The 25,225-nt window shown below is 33.1% G+C and overlaps 1 pseudogene; it reads left to right on the top strand.

The window, feature by feature from the left end:
- Positions 1-2,598: 2,598 nt before the first annotated feature.
- On the top strand, positions 2,599-6,698 carry LOC131030688 (18.1 kDa class I heat shock protein-like; annotated as a pseudogene).
- The last annotated feature ends 18,527 nt before the right edge of the window (positions 6,699-25,225 follow it).

Raw genomic sequence — 25,225 nt, 5'->3', positions numbered from 1 at the left:
ACATACTACCACTCCAAAGCATTAATTCGAGGCTCAACTAAATTCTGGAATGCTCTGTTACTCAATCTGGCTTGAAAACCCCACTTAAATCAGCTATATGTGCACATAAATGCATGAGCATGTGAAACTCATTACTGCCAATAGAGTTGTTGTCAAGTTTTAATCTCCATCATGGATCAAGGATAATCAATGGCCATTAGCCAAGTTTAAATATTCTTAATGATATAACCTCATGTACAAATAGCCTGTTGAGTTGTTGGGGCTCAAAAGGCATTCCAACAATAGATAGGGCTCAACAGCTTCCAATTCATCATCCACATAAGGTGCCACACATGTGCCAAAAATAACCTTTGACCATCTCAACTTGTTGGGTCATTGGAGCTTGGAAAGAGCTTCAACGATAGTGCTAGCTCCACTAAGGGTGAGGCACACCAACACAAAATTACCACAAAACCAATTGAAATGGGCCCACAAATATCATTAATACTCCTGCTTGTTGGATTGTTGGAGCTAGAAAATAGCTCCAATGACAATATTAGATTCAATGATGATTGGGCCCACCAATCACCAACCCCGCTCACCTTAGGTCACTAGTTCATTGGGGCAAAAAAGAGTACCCAATAAGGCAAGAAGTTCCAACAAGCTAGCTTTAGCACCCCGCTTCATGTGACCACAACATCGCAAGTCATTGGGTCGCTGGGGCTTAAAAAGGCACCTAGAGACAATGGAAACTTCAATAAGGGGGTATGAACACTTAAAGAAATTCAAACATACATGGAGACAACTTCATTCACTAAGACATGAAAGGGTCCACAAGGCATGAAATTTCAAAACATAAAATAATTTCTTAACACTCCAGACCTAGGATAGATTGTAGTGATCAACTAGAAATGAAAACTAATACATGGGGCCGGTTATTTAATGATAAGGAACACATGATTGGTGACTTCAAAAATAGAATTCACTCGGCAGACTGATCATTGAGAAATATAATGTAACAACACAAGCCAAAGTTTTAGGGTATATATACCCCAATGACTTTCAAATGGCGAACTAAGGCAAAATCATGACACAAATTTATGAACATTTGGCAATCCCAACAAAATGTTTGACGAATATAGTATTCTTTTATATAATAAAATTTTATGCATTTTTAAAGGACGATTTTCATTATGGCACAAATTTTAAGACAAAATGTTGAGTCTAAGGGAACTGATTATTTTTTAAGGAGATAAATATAAATAATAAATAAAATAGCTATTACATTAAAAATTGAAGTAAGAACAATAACAATGTGAACATTACAAAGATATTAAAATAATATCTAAGTTGAAAAAGCCTTTCAAAATAAATAGGTCAATAATGTTTATACCCAACAATTAAGTAGTAAATATGCTTGAAATTGATCTAAACAATTTATGTATCATTAACAACCTCTGTCAAGAGGCTTTCAAGAAATCCAACCACTCCCCTTAACCTAGTGATAACAAAAACAACTACTCAATAATTCAATTTTTTTTAAAAATTGACTTGAGTAAGACCTCCATTAGCATTTAAAAATCATTGGAGACCTCTGAATGAGTGAGATTTATATGTGCAAAGCATTATTTTAGTCGATGAGCACTACTTCCAAGTGTATCATTATCTTAAAGAAGGTGAATAATAATTTAATGCTTGTATTATGATTTTTAAGAAATTATTTCCAAGTTAATTACAATGCAATGGAAAAGTAATTAGTTTAGTATTGAGTCAAGAGACCAATAACACACTTGAGTGAGAAATTTGGTGATAATTTAGATAAAATTACAAATAATTTTGAATTCTAGACACATGACGTGAGCAAGCTATCTACAAAATTTATATTTTTATGGTCAAGCATAATGTTCGTGAAATGAAAAATAATGCAAGTACCTTGATCATAAAATCAACATTATTATCTATTATGATAGTTGAACTAGTAACCATGGATAGAACTAAAGGTTTATATGCCATACATCTAGATTTTGTAAATGCCACACACACATTCATATAACTAGGTACGCTACATATAAAAACCTATGTGAAGATTGTTTATGTAGGTACTTGACTTGTAGATGGAAATTGTGTGATTTTTAAAATTCAATAAGAAAGAATCCCATTCATGATATGTATAGTTACACGCTTACACTTGATTTTGACACAAATATGATACAATCATCAATAGAAGAGAGGTATTATAGAATGGATTTTCACTAAGATGTATACTTTTGATTATTACATCATTTTAAATAGAAAAAATTATAACATATAATATGAAACCACTATACACAACATATTAAAAAAAGTCTTTTTCTATATTATAAAAATAACTACAAATATCAATACCAGCGTTGTTGATGAATGTGTGAAATACCAGTCCCTGAGTTTACAGTCACACTCATCCTTGTTAAACGTAACGTAAGATTAAATAGTTCGCTTTTAGCGGCTTGTTTTGGTAGGTTAAATAGCACTTCTGTGAGTTGTTTAATTTCCGGTTTTTTGACAAGATTGTTAATACAGGTTATGTTTTTGGGTTTTTTTATTTGCAGTGATTGAGAGGAGGAGGTTGATAATATTTCAATGGCACAGTCTAATAATGGTCAGGGCAGGAGAGGTGGTGTGGTGATGGATCCACTGGATCTCACCCCCACTATGTGGGACCTATGTGCAAACACTGATTTGGCACACTTCATTCATATTCCTGTGGATTGGCTTGAAACTGATCAAGCCCACATCTTCAAAGCTAACTTACCTGGTACTGCTAATGGAGTCATGTGGGTTTTAAATAAGCTGTCATTATTTCAGAATGATGTATGAAAGATTTAATTATACAGTTTTTCTTATAAGTAATTTTGTGGAAAGTTTATGTCAATGGATTTTAATGTTTCTATATTTTGTTTTGGAAGGTTTGAAAAAAGAGGACTTGAAAGTTCAAGTGGAAGATGAGTGTGTTATGCATATAAGTGGAGAGCGTAAGAAGGATGAGTTGGACAAGAATGACAAGTGGCGTCGTTTAGAGAGACCACATGGCCCTTTCTCTCTCGCTTCCGCCTATCAGAGAATGTTATGTTGGATGAAATGAAGGCCAACATGACAAATGGAGTGCTGACTGTGACAATGCCAATCAATATATCTGAAAATTAACTTCACTAGTATGTGATGATTTTTTGTGAGGAATAAAGCATAGAGAAAATATTCTCTGATGAAATTAAAGCAAAGTTTCGGCTATTTCAATATATGAATTAAAAACTACTTATTTTGAACAAGGTCTTCTTTAATTTTTTTTTCCAGTTTGGTATATCCACTTCTTCCTAATGATACATATTATTTAAATTTATGATTACGTTTGCATATTGCTTAATTGTGAGTTATATTAGAATACAATAGCTGAAAAAAAAAATGTGTGAAAATGTTTGTGAGATTCTATTTGATATTTTTTAGTCAATTTGAAAAATAAGAAAAAATAATATTCTTATATTTTGACAGTGGTTTAAAGTATTTGTAGATACATAATCTATAACGTAATAAGATGAAATATTATTTAATACTTTTTATGCTTAAAGGTATAATTTATTCTAATATCAGATAATAAAATGGAAGAAGTGTTTTTTTTTCCTTATTTTCACCTATACATATGTACAAATCTTTCAAGAATAATAAATATATATCTCGTTAGATGTATCACCTAGCATAGAAAACTCAAATTTGAGAAACAAACCATTAAAATTTAAATCGTCCCATTATTTTATTTATTTTTTTAAACATTGTCCATAATTTTTAATTTTATTTATTGGAATTGATATTTAAAAATTATATATAATTTATGACATCGTTGATTATAGAGTGTGTCAAAAGTTATTTTTCAAGTTCACATTTTCTATGCTTTCAATTTTTCTTATTTCATAAAGATAATTTACTTTAATTTGTTATCTTCCTATTTATTTTTTGTGCTCTTATAAATTGAATATTTTGACACAATTTATTTTTCAAACATCATCCTACTACAATTTGGTGCATCTAATAGAGGTCATTATGTTATATATTACAGTTATGTTTAATCTCCTTCCTCACTATGTCATATATTGCTACCATAAATTGCTACCATAATGCTTATGGTCTAGAGGGTTTGTCAAGTGTTTTCTAAATTTCAAAATAAAAGCCCAAATCTATGTCTTATCTACATCTTCATTGAAGGTTATGAATTTCAAAGATAAATGCCCAAATCTACCTCTTTATTGAAGGCTATGAATTTCAAAGATAAAATTCCAAATCTGCCTCTCTACTGAAAGCTATGAATCTATTATGCATGCACATAGTGCAATTATAACATGTGGTTTGTGAGTAATGTTATGGAGAGAGATTATTTTTCCTTTATTACTTGCTGAATCACCCATCTTTTTGTGGCAACATAGAAAACTAACATAGTGGATATTAGTTGAATCATGTAGTTATAATGGATAGTACTTCTACAAACTAACTAGAAAGTTAAGTATCTATGTTTCTTCAATTAAATGGTTTTAGATTGTTATATTTGTAGAGTTTTTTTTTTAGATGAATATATTGTTTGTGTTTTATTTCAATGTCTTTATTCTTTCCATCCTACTAAACTCCAAAGAATATACTTTTGATATTATTGAATGAGTTGTATTAGATGTTGCATTAAATTATATATCCTTTTATCATTAAATTTTCACCTATAATGCCATTTGAGTCTCATATTCTTGATTATTTATACAAGCAATTAGAAACCAAATAAACCCAACCAAGCACTAATCTAAGTGACTAGTCTTGCAATTACTATTACTATCTTCCAATACCAACAATATTAGTTGCTACTTCTTTTTCATGTGATTGAGCAAACATCTCAGATTTAAATGAATTTTCTCGTATAATCATTGTGAGTCATTTACAATTCATGGTGCACACACTTCTATACACAGAAAACACTCTAAGACAACCCCTATCAGTATGTCCATTGAGTGGAGAAATTTAACATGTAGTCTTTGGCTTTACATCATGGTTAGGGTTAGGGTTAGTGTTGCTAGGGCTAAGATTATGGTTAGGATTATGTCCAGGTTCGGAATTTATATCATAGGGTTAGGGTTAGGGTTAAGAGTTAGGGTTAGGATTATAGTTAGGGTTTATATCATTGTTAGGGTTAGGTTAATGGTTACAGTTTGGATTTACATCATGGTTAGGGTTCAAGTTAGGGTTAAGATTGTAGTTAGGCTAAGGATTTAGGGTTATGGTTAGGATTATGTCTAGGGTTAGGGTTTATATCATAAGGTTAGGGTAAGGGTTAATGGTTTGGGTTAGGATTAGGATTAGGATTATAGTTAGGGTTTACATCATTGTTAGGGATAGGTCAATGGTTAAGGTTTGGATTTACATCATGGTTAGGGTTAGGGTTAAGTTTGTGGTTAGGCTAAGGATTTAGGGTTATGTTTAAGAATGTGTGTATGATTACGGTTAGGGTTAGTGTTAGGATTATAGTTAGGGTTTACATCATTGTTAGGGCTAGGTTAATCGTTTAGGTTTAAATTTACATCATGGTTAGGGTTAGGGTTAAGATTATGGTCAGGCTTAGGATTTAGGGTTATGGTTAGGATTATGTCTAGGGTTAGGGTTAAGTTTGTGGTTAGGTTGAGGATTTAGGGTTATGTTTAAGAATGTGTGTATGATTAGGGTTAGGGTTAGTGTTAGGATTATAGTTAGGGTTTACATCATTGTTAGGGCTAGGTTAATGGTTTAGGTTTAAATTTACATCATGGTTAGGGTTAGGGTTAAGATTATGGTTAGGCTTAGGATTTAGGGTTATGGTTAGGATTATGTCGAGGATTAGGGTTAGGATTATAGTTAGGATTTTCATCATTGTTAGCGTTAGGTTAATGGTTAGGGTTAGCATTAAGGTTATGATTAAGCTTAAGATTTAGGGTTATGGTTATAGTTTGGGTTAATGTTTAGCATTAGGGTTATAGTTATTGTAAGTGTTTACATCATGGTTAGGGTTAGGGTTATTATTTGGGCTATGGTCACGTTTAGGGTTAGGGATTGGTTTTGGGTTATGGCTAGGGTTAGGTTTTTGGGTTATGGTTAACTATTATTGTTGAGATTATCGTTTAGCATTATAGCTAAGTAAGGGTTAGGATTAATGTTAGCAATAGGATTATGATTAGGGTTAGGGTTTATAGTTATAGTTAGGATTATGGTTACAATTATGATTTACATCATAGTTGGGGTTAAGGTTAGGGTTAAGATTATGGTTAGGCTTAGGATTTATTTCAGTATGATGTATGGAAAAATTTAATTATTTAATTTTCTTTGTCAGCAATTGGATTTTAATGTTTCTATATTTTGTTTTGGAAGGTTTACAAAAAGAGGATGTGAAAGTTCAATTGGAAGGAGGAGAAAGTTCAATTGGAAGGAGGAGTTATGTGTTTAACTAGAGAGTTTAAGAAGGATGAGGTGGGCACAAATGACAAGTGGTGTCATTTGGAGAGACCACATGGCCTTTTCTCTCGTCACTTCCGTATACCAGAGAATATCATGTTGGATCAAGTGGAGGCCAACATGACAAATGGAGTGCTGACTCTGAAAATTCTAAAGGTGGCTGAGACTAAGCCTAATGTCAGGCATATCTGAAAAATATTATTCTCGATGCAATTAAAGCAAAGTTTTAGCTATTTCAATCTATGAGTTAAAAACTATTTATTTTGAACAAGGTCTTCTTTAGTAATTTTTTTAGTTTGGCATCCATGTTGTTTCATAAAGATATATATTATTTGAAGTTTATGATTATGTTCACATATTGCTTAATTGAGAGTTATATCATGATACAATATATAAAAAAAATATATATTTTTCTTCTCTTTTCATTAAGATTTGAAACCTACCTGTCCTCTATACTACCATTATTATTTTCCTTTTTTTGTTGCTTTTAATATACTCCATTCAAAAGATGAAAGTAACATTTTAAAATTTTGAAATAATTTATGATAATGTTATTTCCAATACCACATTTTTCAATTTTATATGGTAATTGTTTTCTTTTATATATAGTTTATTGCTTCTAGATATCTAACTAGATGTACCACAAACTCAAATTTGACAGAAAAACCATTAAAATTTATTGCTACAATTTTTCTTTTGTTAGACATGCCCATAATTTTTCAAGGGTTTGGATTTGATATTTTAAAAATTATAGGTAAAATTATAGCAATGTCTTTGATTTGAAGGGTTTGTCAAAAGTTGATTTTTCTTGTCCTCCTTTGTAATAGTTCACACTTTCTATGCTTTCAATTTTCCTTATGTCATAAATAAATATTTCAATTTTTCTTATTTTATAATAGTTATTTTTACACAATTATTTTTTGGCACAGATCCTGCTACAATTTGGTCCATCTAATTGAGGTCATTATGTCATATATTACTAAACTATTTAATCTCCTTCCTCCTTATGTCAAATATTTTCACATATACTGCTTCTGATCTAGAGGATTTATCAAAAGTTTTCTTAACTTCAAGAATAAAAACTCAAATCTACCTCTTCATTGAAGGCTATGAATCTATTATACATGCATATAGTATAGTTATAACATGAGAGAGAGAGAGAGAGTGTGTGTGTGATCATTATTAGTTGTTTGGAATCGCCCATCTTTTTGTGGCAACATAGAAAACTAGCATGGTAGGTATTAGTTGAATAATTTAGTTTCATAATGGATAGTATTTTATAAACTAAAAAGAAAATGAAAAGCTGAAATATTTATGTTTCTCTCTTTAATGGTTCTAATCGTTTTATTTGTAGAGATTATTATTTTTTTACCTGAATATATTAAAAACCTTTTTTATTCAATGTCTTTGTTCTTTCCATCCCCATTTCATGTTATTGAATGAGTTATATTAGATGTTGCATTAAATCATTAATTATTTTATCATATAATATATAGTTTTGAATTTTATAAGACAATAAGAAGTATTGATTATAGTATTGTAGATTTGTTCCATGACCTTATTTATTAGTACTTGCCATTAGGCAAATACTATTGTAATGAGTTTTTCTTTTTTCCACAGTTAACTAGTTATTAAAAAAATTAATTTGAACCAATTACAAATAAGGTTTTATTTTTGTTTTTAAAAATATTTTTATTTTCTAAAGTTACTTGTGCAATTTTTAAGTTTACATATTATAAAAATTATTTATTTGTATCCTGATTGGCCAATACAACTTTTGTTGTTATAAGCGGATTTTTCAAAAACCTAAAACAAATAATGTTCGTGACAACCATTTAGGCGGGAATATAGGTACTTAGCCAATAGGCCGCCAATAAAGAAGTTTTGCAGTTGCTTAGGCGGGAATATAGGTACTTAGCCAATAGGCCGCCAATAAAGAAGTTTTGCAGTTGCCCCCATCCCAAGCACGCCAGTTTTCTTCTGCAATTATTTTTTATAGCTCCTCTGAAACTACTTTCGTCCCTTCTACCAAACAATGCAAATATATTTGAATCCTGTAATTTTTTAAGCCATTAACAACAAATCAAAATTCAGGAGGGCAAATCCTCTCCAGAACAATCTCATCTTGTCAACACCGGTATTTTTCTTGCGTTGAAACCTAATGGTCAATTAATATTTGCGTATATTTGACTATAAATTCTTCCTTTTGGACTCAACCTAGAAATATATGCCTCATAGCACGATTTTTACTTGTATATTTAGAGTGAAGTTTATCTGCAATTAGAGGACATGAGAAAACATTATTAATTAGAAGCTATATGTATTAAATGCTTTTTAGGATGATTTTAGGACAACACTTTCCAAAACCATTTCTGATTTGAACTTAACAAATCAGAAAACTGTATTTCATAATAAATAAGATTTTTATGGGTTACAATTAAGAATAATACCAATAACATACAAATCACAACTGCAAATCATCGTGGAATTTTTGTAATTTGAATGGACTGGTTGCTCTCTTACACCTAGCCCAGATACCCAATTAGAGAAATTTGGTCATGATTTTATGAATTTGACTTGACGTTAGTGTCTTGTTGATATATTAAACAAATTGCTAGGGTTTTAAAGAAACTGTTGTTAAACAAATGAATACTGAAATTGAAGATGATTGTTTCAAGTTTTTGTCTTTTAGGCTCTTAACAATGTTACAAGTCTAGTTCCAAACTGATTGAATCTTAGAAGAGTTCTATAAAAATAGAGAAATGTAGAAAGAACATGGTCTAATTACATGACTACTTGTAATCAGACGATCGTGAAGTGATGTAGAAATATTTAGTCTAGAATCAGACTGGATTTTCCATTCTTCATATTTTATGACATACCCAATTTACATAATGAATAATATTAAAATTTGTCAATTAAAACATATCACAATTGCCTACCCAATTCACATAATGAATAATATAAAAATTTGTCAATTAAAACATATCACAATTGCCTATCCACCGATACTCAATGAAGGCAACCAGATTAATCATTCATTTTTTTCTAGTAGCTCAATACCGAAGCATATCAGTAGTTTGGTTTTAAATATTTAGATTAATTAGTTTTATTGATGTTTTATATAAAAGTATTATCATATAAAATATAATTCATATTGATGTTATTTGGTGGTACAGATGGTTCCTTATATTGTTGTTGTTGTTATGGCTTTTGCTTTGGATTCTTTTATGGATAGGCCTCTCCTTGATTCCTGAGGGTTTTTTCCATCCTTCTCTGCTTATTATATGGATGGGCATATGTTTGCTAACTATTCTTTGTTGTCAGGACTGCTTTTACTTGGTTCCCTTCTGGCTGTGGGTTTGTTCTCTGCAGGGCCTTGGAGTCATGCGATGCATAGACAATTTGGTCCCTTTTAGGTGATGACACCTTTTTTGTGGACATGGTGGTCTCATTTTGGGGTTCCATCTTCTTCATTGATTCCTATAAGCTTTTTCCAAGCTTCCTTTATATCTAATGCGATTGATATTGTAATCAGGGGTTGTATCTGGGTTGCCTATGGGCTTTTGTAATGGGTAAATACACTTTTGTTTTTTGAGCAACACTCAAGGATTTTCTTACTGGTTCTTTCCCTTCAGTGCTCGTTGAACAAGACACCATGTAAAAAAAATATAAAGATTTAAAAAAAATATAAAGATTTAATATAATTTCAGTGGTTCATCCACTTTTATAAAAAAAAACTAAAAAGTTATGACAATTAAACTTCAACTATGATCTATTAGGATTTTTTTTTTAAAATATATATATAATTTATGATATATTTATAATATTAAATAAAAAATTCATATTGAAAATTTACTTGATAACAAAATTAATATAAAAAATAATAATAAATCAATTTATTATTGTAAAACATAAGGAGAGTAGAGGTCATCTTTTATGCATATTTGTAACATTGATTGTATGGATCTAATTATAAATCATTTTAATATTTTGAAATATTATTCCTTTACCTAAAATTGGTAGGCATCTTACATCCAATTTAGTTTTTGAGGACTATTCAAGCTCTCAAAGAATGGGTAGACTAGTAAGTACAAATGCAATAAGACTTATGTATGGTGAAAATTGTATACAAAAAAACACACCAAATAGAAACAAATGCATTTGATGTAATATATCTTGTATTTATTGTAAACATATGTTGTAAAAATATTTCAAATAACAAAAACATTTTACATAATTTATTGGTATAAATTAAGTTGTTAAAATAAGTTGTGTACATTCATATTCAACTTCGTTTATATTTTATGATCAAATCACTTATATTGTAAATGATTATTGCTAACAATGTAAATATTCATTTCTTGTGATATCCTTCTAATATACAACTCAAATTATTTAAGATTTCAATTACACTCAATTAAAAAATTAGCAAAGGCAAGTACTCACCACTATGTCGCACTTCTTAAATTATGCATTTAAAATGTAACATTCCTAGGGGAGTTGATAAAAAGGCATCATACCTTCACATACCTATTCAAGATAATATAGTATCTCAATTTAGTGCATGGAATGCATTAGGTGTTTCATTCAATGGACTCTAACTAATTCATATTCTTATTTATATAATATGTACTTATTGTAGTTAAAATTGTTTTGGGGTATAATTCTGTTTACAGATTTTATAAGATTATTTTCAATATATTGTATTAGAAATAATATAGTGATTATAAACCTTTGTTGAATTTTTATTTGTTGTCAAGTACTTGTAAAAATCTCATGTAAAAAAGAGAGTTAAGAATAAATTTTTCCCACTTCTAGACCCTTTTGTACTCTAAGTACTTGTAAAAATCTATTAAAAAAATAGAATTATAAATAACTTCTCCCCACTTCTATATACACCCAGCACAATCTAAATTTGAGAACCAAATTTTGTCACTTATAATGTCATTGAAACTCATATATTCTTGATTATTATCTAAGATCTAGTGACAAGTCTAGCAAATTAGATTCAACAATAGCATTTATTCTTTCCTTTTCCTAGAGGGGCAAACATAGACATTATGCTATATAAAGCACTTAAAAAAGTTTAATTAGTCTAGAGCCTTTACAACACAAATAAAGATTCCATTGACAGCTTTACTTATAACACTGTAATTCTAGGGAGTATCAATAAGTAGAGGGAGTAAACAAATGGAAGGTCAAGTTTCCATCTGAGTTGCATGAAGCCTATAAGTATAAGACACATCTAGGGTTGCTAGTGCCTAGGGTTGCAGTGTCAAGGTCTGGGTTCTTAGTTCATCAACCCTTAGTTGTTAATTAAGTTAATTATGATAGTTTAATATTTTAAGTAAAATATAAAATTCAATTCATACATAATTATGTATGTATATGATAATAAGCCTATAAACATATGCAATAAGACACACATAGAGTGTTAAACAAGTTGAGACATCATTACATTAAAATATTTTATTGGTGAATATAGACAAGCTAGAAGATGTCTAATTACTTATGGTATATGATAGGCTTGAATTGTATTGAACCCACCACTTTCCTATTTTTATGGAAATCTATTTTTAAAACCAATCACTGTGGGTATAATGAAATGAAATCAAGGGAAATTTGAGAGCTGCATTTGGCTCTACCAAATCTTTCTTAATTTTCTTTTAAGGAGTTTTTGAGTTTCAATCATATAAACATCAAACAAGCTTTTCTTAAAATAATTCAAAGTTATCATCTTTCCTTTCTGAAAAGTACAGTTATTCTTTGCTCTCTATAATTCCAAGTTCATAGTTAAATTAGAAGGACAATGCATTGAGATTATCTTTACATTTGGAAGTTGTAGCTAACTTAAGCATTGTTAGGATTCAGAGGCAACTGAGAGGGGGGGGAGGGGGTGAATCAGTTGTCTATTAATTTCAACCCAAATATAACTTAATCAAACTTGATACATAATAGCAGTAGACCAAACTTGATGTTGGTTAAGAGATTAACAGTTAATATTAATACTGGTGAAACTTAATGCATGAAACAGAAAGAGAAACAACATCCACAACACATAACATAGAGATTTGTATGTGGACACCTTGTAAGGGGAAAAACCATGGTGGGAAACCTTACCCACAATCAGATGATACTACTATAGATAGTATGTGTCTACAAATGGGGTTTGCACATGCAGAAAGGCCAACCTCCTAGAGCTCACTGCTCAAACACAAGATGGGAGTCACACTGACTACAATTGGATGATTAAATCCAATGATATTGTACTTCTTAAAGTAGCATCTCCAATGATGGATTTAGTATCGGTTAAGCTCTGATAATCACCTTCAAAACCTTCCTTGAACCTTCTCTATGGTCTACTCATATGATCTTCAATATTCACACATACCATGTCACATAACCATATACCTATTATATGTTCCTCTACTTGTTACATTTATCTCACAAATGAGATCTTACATATATACCAAAACCTAAGACCAAATGTGTAGGTGGGCTAATTAAGAATATTACAATAAAATCAATTACAAGTAAGTCAAGATGCGATCCATCATGTCGAATTAATGTAATTATAACAATACCAATTGATTAAATCATCTCCATAACGTGTCATGCTAATCTAGAATAGATAATGCATGTCGGTCCATAACATAGACTAGTTTGCCAGTAACATCAAATATGTCAACTCGATTAGATCATTAACCAAAATACTAAAATCAAGTATCCAAACCATGTCTTTGAAATAACCAAGTGATCTCCAGATGATAACAAGTCATCTCAGTGTCGGTGAACAATGTAACCTGTCGGTGAACCAAATACTGGTGACTGTACATAAGTCACTGAACTTGCCGATGAACATAATGTGTTGGTTCAACATAACCAAAGATCTCCTAAAGTATAAGTGTTGATAAGTGTTGACATCAATGACAAAACAAATGCAACACATTCATAATACCAACAAGCGCTATGAAAATAGGACAATGTAGAGAATCACAACTAGCTTCAGCTAGCAACATGGTTGTCAAGCTAGTAGAATACCTTTGAATTGAAGAAGTTATTTTTTCTTAAGCATTGAATGAAACTTCAGTAGAATGTTCTACTTTTTATGCAATATATTTATTTCATGACATAGGAATGACGTCAAATTTATATTTGTCTCATGCGTAGCAGCCTGTGGTATAGGTTTATATTTCAAAAATGCAATGGTCTTTCCACATATTTAGGAAGGAACTTAGATTTAGTGTAATTTATAGCAAGAGAAACCCTGTGTCCACGTCCAAGAATAGGGATGTTGCATTCTTTAATTACAACACTAAAAAATTAATAATACAAAGCTGTATGAACTATTGTTAGATACAGTGACTTATTCTTTAATTAAATTTACCATGTGTTATGAATACTATCCTATTCAATCTTAGGTCTGTGTAGACCATAAACAAAAGATAGTTTCAAATATTCAAGTAAGGAAAAAAAGGCTAATAACTACATTAAATATTAAAACTAGATTTCAACTTCAAACCCAAGCCAAGGGGTAAAAATTGACATGAGCAGTAAACTTTTGTTCAATCAATAAGAGATGTAACCAACAACAAGGAATATTGTTATCAAACTGAACAAAGTTGTGAAAGACATAACAGAAATAGAAAAGATATTATCTCTTGATGCAATAAACCAAAAGCAAATGAGAAAGAATATTGAAAAGTAAGAACTTCCATCTAATATCTTGTTATTTAGAACCAAATTAATTGCAAGCTTGAAAAATATAATTTAAATAGTGCATTATGACCAATAGGTTGTAGGACTACCATATTAGAGTGCTTGTCAAGAAAGAATTTGGATAACTATAATATGCAATAATGTTTTTAAACCCTAAAAATATTAAAATATTGGCAACCTAGATAATTTTTTAAACACTTGAGCTGATGGAACTGTTGGCTTCATGATGATTTTTTTAAGGATGACTTTATGTGTTGTAATTGATGGCACATATACACACACATATGTTCACATTGTAATGGTCATCTTAGTCAAGACAAACCGGTACTACTCCAAATTCTTAGTATTGTGAACCAATATCATTTGTATAGAGAAGTCCAACTAGTTTGAAGGTGTCTAACTAGTATCTGTAGATAACCGGTATATGCAGGAATGACATTGGTTTTGGCCATTATCACTGACACCAATTTGGAGATACTGCAGAGATCAACAAAGAAATGGATGGAGGACAATGGTTCTATGAGTTGGAAGAGGTTAACTCATTACCGGTATCAGTGTTCCAACTGATTTTACTGATTGTGTGATGAGTTATCAATGGTTGTGATGAGTTATCCCTAACTGGCATATTTGGCAGTAATATGTGATGTGTTATGAAATATTGTCCAGATAAACTGCACCTAGGAAGTTGTGATGGATTTCCCGAGCTGACATGAAATCTAATGTCTATAAAATGACATTGTGATGAACTATTTTTGTGATGTAAGATACAAGTGATGTTGTAAGTCTGAGTTGTTGTGAATTGTAGAGTATGTCGGTGATGTAGTATTGAGTGAGAAGAAGAGGATCTATACTAGCAAGATGTGCTATTATCAGATCATTTTCGCCTGTTGTTTTCTAATCACTACAACCGTCAAATCCCCTAATCGGGTAAGCTCTAACAATATTTAATGTATAAATCCTCTAACTAGGTGATCCATTAGTTTGGGTTTTGAAATCCTCTACTGAGGTTACTCCTAATAGGGTACTACCTTTAATAGGGTATAGCTTCTAACATGACATTGGGATCTTTAACAACATTCTCTCCTAACAAAGCACTTTGTAGACCTTAACCAATTAGTTACCTATTACTACACATAGATAACTTGTGAGTCCCATCTTACCGTGGTTTTTCCTAGTTGGGTTTTCCATGTGTAAAACTTGTGGTATGGTGGATGTTTAACTTGTTGTGGATGCTTTAATGTCATTTTGGATTGCATACATAGTTTTCAGTAAACTGGTTAATTATTTTTACCAGCCTATATTTGAAGTGGTATTGTTTTTTCTATCACTAATTCACCCCCCTCTCAGTGCTTTATAAGTCTATTAATTGGTATCAGAGCCTAACTTCCTTAAGGCCTAATCATTTGGAAGGAAACCCTAAAGACACCATGGGGGATATGAGTTATAGAGAGATGGATAGAGTGCCTGATGCAACCAAGGAAGAGTTTCAAACCCTAAGGGTCAGATTTAAAGCTTCACAAGTTAAAAGGAGAGAGATGAGTGAGAAACTATTGGAGATTTCTGACAATAGTTCTTCAGATGACGCCAACATTGATGCATTAGCTGAAGAAGTAGAAAAATTGAATGGTGAAAAGCTAAATCTAAAAAGAAAACTTGATGCCCTAACAATCTGTATGAGTCAAGAAATTGAAGCAAGGAGGGAAATTGAAGACCTAATCAAAGAGAGAGATCATTAGATTTCTAAGATCAAGCAAGATAATGCAGCCTTACATGAACATTGGCATGATGAGAAGGAAGAGAAGAAAGCTTTACAGTTAGATCTTGAAATGGCAATGTCTCTAAGAGAGACTCTGACTAAGCACAATGAAGATCTTACCAAAGAGCTTATTGAGGCTAATGGAAAGCTTGAAAAGTTCAATAAGAGTTCTTCTATGCTGGATGAGAAGATCCAATCTCAGAGGATAAAAGGTGACACATCTGGACTAGGTTTCAATACATTTGAGAAAGGAGAATCTTCCCATACCAAGAGCAACATGCATGGAGGTAATACTACTCCTAAGGCTAAAAGTCCTACCGATAAGAAAATTTTCAAACCTATTTGTTTTATTTATTACAAACCTGGACATACTGCTAATGTGTGTAGAAAAAAGCCTAATGATAACATAGGCTATAATACAAATGCTAGATATGTGCCTAGAACATTTGAAGGTCATTGTTACACATGCAAAATGTATGGCCATAGATCAGTTGAATGCAGATATGGAGCAAACAATCTAGCACCTCACATGAATCCAAGACCTAACGGTGACTGGAGAAGTACCTATGATAACCGGAGAAACATGAACTAGAAGAAACCCTATGTCAACCGGTTGAGTCCATATGAAATGGAAAAGGTAACAAATATGATTTGCACAATTTGCAATAATTATGGACATGTGGATATGAACTGCAGATGGAGAAATGGAAGAGGTAATGCAGGATCTTGGAGAGCATCTAGGATGGCCTACTATCATTGTCACAAATTGGGACACATGGCTAAGTTCTATTAAACCAGGAAGAACAACCGGTTAACCACTCTGAAGATCAAAAAGTTTAGCAGAAGGTCAGTGTTGAGGAAACCAGAGAAGAGATGAACAGAATCTGGAAGAAGAAGAGTGAGGATAAGCCTGCACAAGAGCCTAACCCTTCACCTAGTGTGGAGAATCTTGCACCGGTGAATTGAGATTTTGAACAAGACTAAGGGGAGCATAGCGGTAAATCTACTTTCAGAATCCTTAAAGATTGTATGATAAGATAATTTTTCATTTTGAGTTGTTTTATGAGAATCCTTGATATCGTTGTCTATTGGTTTTCTAAAGGATTACCAACCGGTTATATACCTATTAGTATAAGTGAGTTTGTTAAGTAGTATATTAGGGTTTGTTACCCTATCGGTTGTACAATTAATGCAGTGGGTAAGTTTATAAAAGTAAATTTTACCAAGTTATTTTTACCCTAATTGCATTTGAAGAAGAATTTTTTAGCATCTGCAGAGTGAAATAGAGAATTGTTAGTTGATTGTCAACGGATTTGTGATGTGGATCAAAAGCTAAATTGGATTCAAAGATTAGAGAAGGAGAAATGGGTGTGCATTTGAGAGATCAACCGGAAACCCTACCAGCACGAAGGGAATAAGGTATTCTTTTGTTAATCTCTCTCAAATCTAGATTATCTAGAATGGTATCATCATCCGCACAAGTAGAGAGACTTATGATTACTACTGAAGCTATGGAGTCAATTGAATCAGACAAAATAGAATCATATAATCCATTGTCTCAAGTTCTTGGCGGTGTTATGATCAAAGGTGATTTATCTAGCTATATAGATTGTAATATTGAGGATCTAGGATCATTGTCTATCTATTCCCAACTCAAATCTTTGTGTGACAAGAGTGGGAAAATCAAACCCAAGTATATTAGGGTTTATGAAAAAGGTTTTCATAAGGCGGCATATTTTCTTGAAGATTTTGAGGAAGAGCATGTTAGGATAATAATTAGTTGTGTACATGGAGAGAATATGTATTTTGACAGGTCGCACACAATTACAAAGGAAGCAATTAATGCAATGACTAGATTCTGGGAAACAGGTGAAGTAACTAAATTGAGAATAGTTTCAAAAGATGTTGTGATTGCATTGATTCAAACCACCACTGATTGTCATGTGATTTTAGTCAACAAAATTAAAGATGTGACTATCAGATATGCAACTATGGTGATTGGCTATCGAATATTCTACTCCAGTAGGATGAACAATGTGCCATCTACTGTTGTGGATGCAACCTATAGAATGCATATTATGACCAATGTGAAGAAATGAGAAGCCAATTGATGTTGAACTTAAAATAAATCAAGAATGACAATACTTAGAAGTTCAAGTATGGTCTATTCTTTTACTTTCCAAATTTCTTACCAGGAATTGGTGACATTCAATGGTCGAAAGATGCCAGTTATAAGTCAAATCAAGAACAACATTAAGGTTGTAAAGAACACATTCCTTGTTGCCATGAACAGATACTTTAATGATTTTCAAAAGAAGATGAGCATGAGGTTAAGACTATCAGATGAAGTAGTGAAACACTTTGAAAAAGACATCTATTTCATAGTTACCACTGACTTTTGTCTTATGGAAGCCATTGAACCTAGGGAAGAAGAGATGGAAGAAATAAGTTATGAAGTCAACTATGACTTATTAGTCAATTATGTCAACAACCTTTTGGAATCTCCATTGGATAAGAAGAAGAAAAGATTGGGAACTTACCAGGAGAGAATTGCACCTACTCAACCCAGTAGTGGCAAAGAGAAAAAGAAGAAAGTTGAGCAAGAACCTTCAGTGTCCATCAGTACAAGAGTGACAAGAAGTATTCAAGTCAAAAAGGAACTGTCACCCAAAGTATATGAAAAGAAGAAAAGTGCAATGAAGAAGAGAGGTAGGCAACTCATCCTTCAAGGAGAATATGAGGATTCTGACACTGAGGAGGAACTAAAGAAGATGAAAGTAACTAGTAAGAAAGCCAAACTAGTAGGAGATATATCAAAGAAAAGTATCTGTTTTAATTTTTATATGTTTTTCATGATCTAGCAAATGACTTCAGGACATTTGTCCCTAATTTCTCTGTTGGTTATTATAACTATTTCGGAGGAGGTTGAGTTTTAAGGGAGACCTCCTCTGTTCTTCGGGACTACTATAAATAAGTTTAAGCTAGATAGAGAAAGGGTTAGAATAGTTTAGTGAGACTTTGGTTTTTAAAATTTCTATGTTTAATTGAAAGGAAGTCTTCAGTCCCTAAAAATCAGAAATTAGAAAGAACATGTATGTGTGTTGTTGTGTCTTTGTCGCACAAATATATATATATATATATATGAAGATCATATGTGTTTTGGAGAAGAAAATCCTTTGATTTTTGAATCTGTGGAATGATATTTCTTTGTGAATGTTAATCTAATTAAATACCCGTGATCTCCTTTCTGATGGAAAATGTCATTATTATTCTGGGACTCCTTTCTGTGCATTTTTGAAGGATTTGTTTTTTTTTTTTTTAAAGATTTTAATTTCTCTTACCTGTTCTTAGTGAAGTGTTGAATCGGTGTGTTTGAAATTTGTTTCAATTAATTATCGATTCTCATGTAGAAGCATTTTAAGGATAACATCCTCTGAAATATTTGTGAAACCATTAGCCTCTCATCTAAGAATGAGTAGGTCGCCTTATGTGCTTTCAGGTTAAAAGCACATCAGTTTAGTTTAATTAGATCATTCTTTGAATAACTAATGGAGGGAGCTGTACCTATCAAAAATTTAGAGGGAAGTGGTGTACATCACACTTACCCAACTATTTAGTTGAACTTTTATCTTTCAAAGGAAGCGACAGAGTTTGAAATAATTTTATTTAAAGAAAGACAAAAATCTATTCACTAACAAATTATTGGCGACTCATAATCAATAGTATCAACAAGTTTGCTTTGTTTGGAAGGAATTTTACAAAATGGAGGTGAACGGCTGAGAAATGTTTCCGTAACTCAAGAACATTGCTGAGGTTGAAAGAATTGTTTAGAGACCCTAGAGAGGACAACACTGGATTCTCGTCCTTATACTAGATTACAAAGGAGAGAGGGAGTTGTTGATGATTGTTTTGAAGAATTGCAAGGGTTATGATTTGCCACAAATTTTACCCCCAGGAGGAATGCTAAAATTAGACCTTCTTCTCCCACCAGAACCATTCCCAAGGTACCTTCCTCTTCTAGTCACTGGCAAGCATTAACGCTCACCAAAATCCAAGTTCCTCCCCTCGTGACTATTTACCCTAGTTTCATTATGACCCAACCATGGGGTGCCACAGTCGGACATCTTGCCCTCAGAGACCATAATCTACTTCCCAAAGAGGCTAAGGACGTTTTACCTAAGTTTAATAGGAATGGGAAAATATTGGTTGAAGAACACTTGAATTCTTTCAATGTAGCTACTGGGATACTAGTAGTATAGCATGAAGATGTGGTTGTTAAGCTTTTTGCTAAAACCCTTACTAAGGGAGCAGTAGATTGGTTCAGTCATCTGCAAGCTGGTTCTATAACTGATTGGCAGTTGAAGAAAACTGCTTTCGAGAAATGGTTCAAGAGTGTCGATGATGAGTACTCGCTGTTGGCTCAACTTACACAAATGAAGAAGGAGATTCATGAGCCAATGAGGGACTATGTAGCTAGGTATAATAAGATTATCCATAAAATTCCCTAGGCTAAGAGAGCAACTGCTAACAACCAACAATGCTTCTTTATAAACTCCATGCCTCCTGATGTTGGTTTTCATCTTAGAAGAAATAGACCAGCCGATCTTGACACTGCACAAAATCAGGCTATAGAGCTTGAAGATGATTTAATAACAGCCAGGAAGTGGAGAAAGGATATGCAAATTCCTCAAGGTCAATCTCAATCTTCAACCTCTTCAACTGGTCTAGTTGTTCAAAGACTAGTCAATGACATGATTTCTTTGAGGAGGTAGATACCAAAGCCTGGAGTTTCCTACCCACTGTCCTATCAAGATATAAGTAGAAAACAACCAAACCAGTATAATTATGGGCATACTTTGCAATTGCCTGCTTCCCCACAAAGATTGCAAATAGAGGTTCCTCCTAATAAAGGTGCCATGTGCTCTTTTTACCTTACAACAGATCATGATGGAAGTTCCTGTCCTGATATGATAAGGCATGTTCAAATGAAAAACTCAAAGGATGAACTAGGTGAGTTCACTGAGGCACATAAGATTCAAGAAGTACCTAGTGACTCTGGAACATTTTACGTTGAATATGAATCAGATTCAGAAAGAGGTGGTGATATTTTGGTAACTCTTGAAGATCCTACATGTGCAATCCTTACAAGGAATCAATGAACCTTCCAACTTGCTCCTTTTGTGAACTCTTCTAGAACTAATTTCAAGGGCAAGGAACCTACTAGTAATGATTTTCCTCTCATACAAAGACCCCTTAAGTGAAGATTTTGCAAAGAAATTTTCAAAGTAGAAATAGTTCTTCTCATTCCTCCTCCTTTGATATAATTGAATTTTGTAAAGCCTCTACTGTTCAACTCTCTACTACTGAATATTTGAAACTAAATCGAAAGGAACTAGACAAATTGGTCAAGTATGTTAAAGGTGATTCTACTTCAGAGTCCTCAGTGCATAAATGTGTGGTTGATAGTGATTTGTTTACTGCTAAGAAACATACACCCGTTTCTTGCCCTTTCACTGATTTGATTAATCCTCGTGCTTTCCACAATACTAAAGATAAATTGGATACAGAAGTTCAATAGCCCGAGGCTTTTTATATCTCCCTCCTCCTAAATGGTCAAAAGCTTAGTAATTGTATTATAGATTTAGGGGCTTCAATTAACATAATGCCATCATCTGTTGCTAGGTCTTTAGGTTTAACACTTACTAAGACATTTAGGAGATGTTATTTGATGGATGGGAAGCAGGTCCCTCTCATTGGGCAGGTGAAGGATGCTCAGGCAGTACTGACCATCTTGGTTGCTGACATTCCTGCAAGCTATGGGATGCTTTTAAGTAGGACTTTCTGTAAAGAGCTTGGAGGTGAAATTAAGATGGTTTGGTCAGAAGCTATTACCCCATTAGGAAAACAGAAGAACAAACTTGAACCTGAGCCAAAGAATAAATATATAGTCTTTCCCTCCGATAATCCCAAAGCCCAGATTATGTTCCAAGAATGTGAATTTGGAAACTATCTCATCCTTGCACTTGATATAAAAGAACCAGGAGAAGAAGTTGATGAACAAGGTGGACTCTGGCAGATGGAATTTGATGGAAGTTGCGCCAATTCTGACTCTAGAGCAGGGGTTTTTTTTCTATCCCCTAATGGTAACATTTTTCCTTTTTCTTTCAAGTTGGATTTCAAGAATACTAATAACACTGCAGAGTATGAGGCATTATTGGTAGGATTGAATGAGGCCAAATATAAGGGTATCAAACTGCTTAGGGTAAAAGGTGATGCAGAGTTAATTGTCAAATAGGTAAGAAACATTTATTTAGTTAAGAATGATAGACTGAAACACTATAGAAATAGGGTTTGGGATGAGATACAATTTTTCATGCTTTCTCAATTGAGGCTATACCAAGGGAACAAAACACCAGGGCTGATTCATTGGCCATTTCAGCTTCTCTCTTGCTACCACACCCAGATTTTAAGGATGATTCTTATAGGATTGAAATGATTTATAGACCTAGTGTTCCTAGAAATGTGAATCATTGGCAAGTATTTGATACAGACTCTCAAATTAAAAATTTCCTAGAGTGCACCCATTCATTTGTCCTATCATATTTTGAAGGTTCTGAAGATAGTTGCAAAGAATTTTGTCTGGACCCTAGCATTGATTCTGATAAGAATTTCATTCAGTTGAAAGGAAACAAAATTTTGAAAGGTTTAGTGATGCTAGAGAGGTTTTTCACCCGTAATGATGTGTTCACTGGTAAGAAAGCTCCTGAGGATGACGGGAAGGGAAGTTGTGAAAAGATTAACCTTGGTGACGAGTATGATCCCAAAATGGTAACAATTTGGCAAATTTTGTTCTTCTGAGGAAAGGCGAATGCTTAATGGGTTACTGAAAGAGTACATTGATGTATTTTCATGCTCTTATGATGATTTGAAGGAATTTAGGAATGGACAGTTCCAAAATCAAATTCCATTAAAGCCTGGTGTTTCTCCTTTTAGACAAAAACTGAGAAATTTAAGTCCCATGATGGCAGACGCAATCTTCAAGGAAGTGCATAAGATGCTCAAAGCCAGAATTATATATCCAATTTACCACTCTACTTTTGTGGCCAATATAGTGCCAGGGTAAGAAAGAAGAACGGGGAAATTCGGATTTGTGTAGATTTTCGCAATCTAAACCAAGCAAGTCTTAAGGATAACTATGTTTTGCCCAATATGGATCATATTCTGCAAATAGTAGCTGGCTCAAAAATAATGTCAATGTTAGATGGTTTTCCTGGTTGCAATTAAGTTAGTGTTGCAAAGAATGAACAACACAAGACAACATTCATCACTCCATGGGGAACGTTCGCATATAATCGCATGCCATTTGGTTGGATCAACATCGGAGCTACTTTTCAAAGGGCCATGGATTCCTCCTTTAGGTATTTTTATGATAGAATTATTGTTGTTTACCTAGATGACTTGACTGTGTTTTCTAAAGATAGGAAGAATCATCTCAAAGATCAGAGGGTGGTTCTACAACGTTGCCGAGAACATGGTATCTATCTTAATCCAAAGAAGTCTATTTTCTGCATAACCAAGGGCAAATTATTGGGGCATATCATTTCAAAGGAAGGTGTCAAGATTGACCCTGATAGAGTTAATGCAATTCAACATCTCAGCCTACCTTCGAATTGGACTGGAGTAAGGTCATTTTTCGACCAAGTGAACTTTCTAAGAAGATTTGTACCTGAGTTCGTAGAAACTACCAGGCATATCATTAGCCTGTTGAGTGAAAGGTACCCCTTTAAATTGACTGATGAAGCCAAAGAAGCTTTTGAAAAGATCAAGAGTTTGGTTGCCAACGCGCCAACCCTTATTACCCCAGATTTCAGAAAAGATTTTGTCATATACTGTTATGCCTCAAAACATACAATGTTAGGAATATTATTGCAGGCGGATGATTCTGGGATTGAAGTGCCTATTGCATTCATGAGTGTTCCTCTCAAGAAGCATGAGCTTAAGTATTTTCTCTCAGAGATACAAGCGTTCACCGTGGTTAAAGATGTAAAACAATTTCGGTATTACATCTTGCACTCTCATTCTATGGTTTTTGTTCCGGATTTTGTAGTAAAAGGTATTTTGACTTAGCAAGAAGTCAGAATCAATAAAAGGGTAATATGGGTAACTAAAATTCAGGAGTATGATCTAGATATTCATCCTACAATGATAGTTAAAGGGTAGGGCTTACGCAAACTAATAGCTAAAAATAAGATAGATACAAAAAAAGAGCCACCATTGACACTATTCATAGGGTTGCAAGACACCTGGTTTTCTGACGTAGCCTATTATCTGACCTACGATAGTTATCTGAGTCATATGTCAACTAAAGAACAAAGGAATCTCAAGTTAAAAGTGGCTAAGTATGTTATTTGGCAAGATGTTCTATACAAAAAGGGCTAGATGGTACTTATTTGAGGTGCGTAGATAAGCCACAGCAACAAAGGCTCCTAGAGGTTTATCATGCGGAAGCCTATGGTGGATATTTCTCATCCTCAGTAACTACTTTTAAGATTTTAAGAAATTTCTTTTATTTGCCTGGTATGTTTCGTGATGCATATATTTATGTCAAGGGATGTGAAAAATGTAATCTATTTTCTGGGAAGCCACATCTAGCTGCTCTACCTTTAAGGCCTGTGGTAATAGATGAACCCTTTAAACAATGGGGTATTTATTTCATTGGACCAATAAATCCTCATTCCAGTGCCGGTCATATGTATATTCTGACAGCAACAGATTATTTTACGAAGTGGGTGGAGGTTGTTCCCACCAAGAGGGCAAACTCAGAAGTTGTATGTAGTTTTCTCAGAGATTGCATTCTTGTTCATTTTGGGGTCCCTCAGAAGATTGTTGTAGATAACACATCATACTTCTCCTCTGAAGAATTGACTATGTTCTGCTATGAACATCAAATAACTCTCTCACACTCCTCTGATTATTTCCCGCAAGGTAGCAGGCTAGCAGAATCAAGTAAGAACTTGGTGGCAATTATGAAGAAGTTGGTTGATGATAATGCCCGGAACTGGAATAAGAAGGTTTATGAAGCCCTATGGGTGGATAGAATTACTCCTAAAAGAGCCATTGTAATGGCACCTTTCGAGCTAGTGTATGGGATTGGTGCGAAAGTTTCTTTACCCATGGAATTGTTGGCAACTAAGCTTCAAACATTGATTGAGGATTCCTTTTTCCAAAATGCCCTGGAGAAGAGAGTTATGTATTTGATGAAGTTAGAAGAGGAAAGAG

The sequence above is a fragment of the Cryptomeria japonica genome, chromosome 10 (assembly GCF_030272615.1).
Source record: "Cryptomeria japonica chromosome 10, Sugi_1.0, whole genome shotgun sequence".
NCBI classification, from domain to species: domain Eukaryota; kingdom Viridiplantae; phylum Streptophyta; class Pinopsida; order Cupressales; family Cupressaceae; genus Cryptomeria; species Cryptomeria japonica.
The sequence above is the reverse complement of the archived record's forward strand: the minus strand, read 5'-3'. Positions and strand labels throughout refer to the sequence as shown.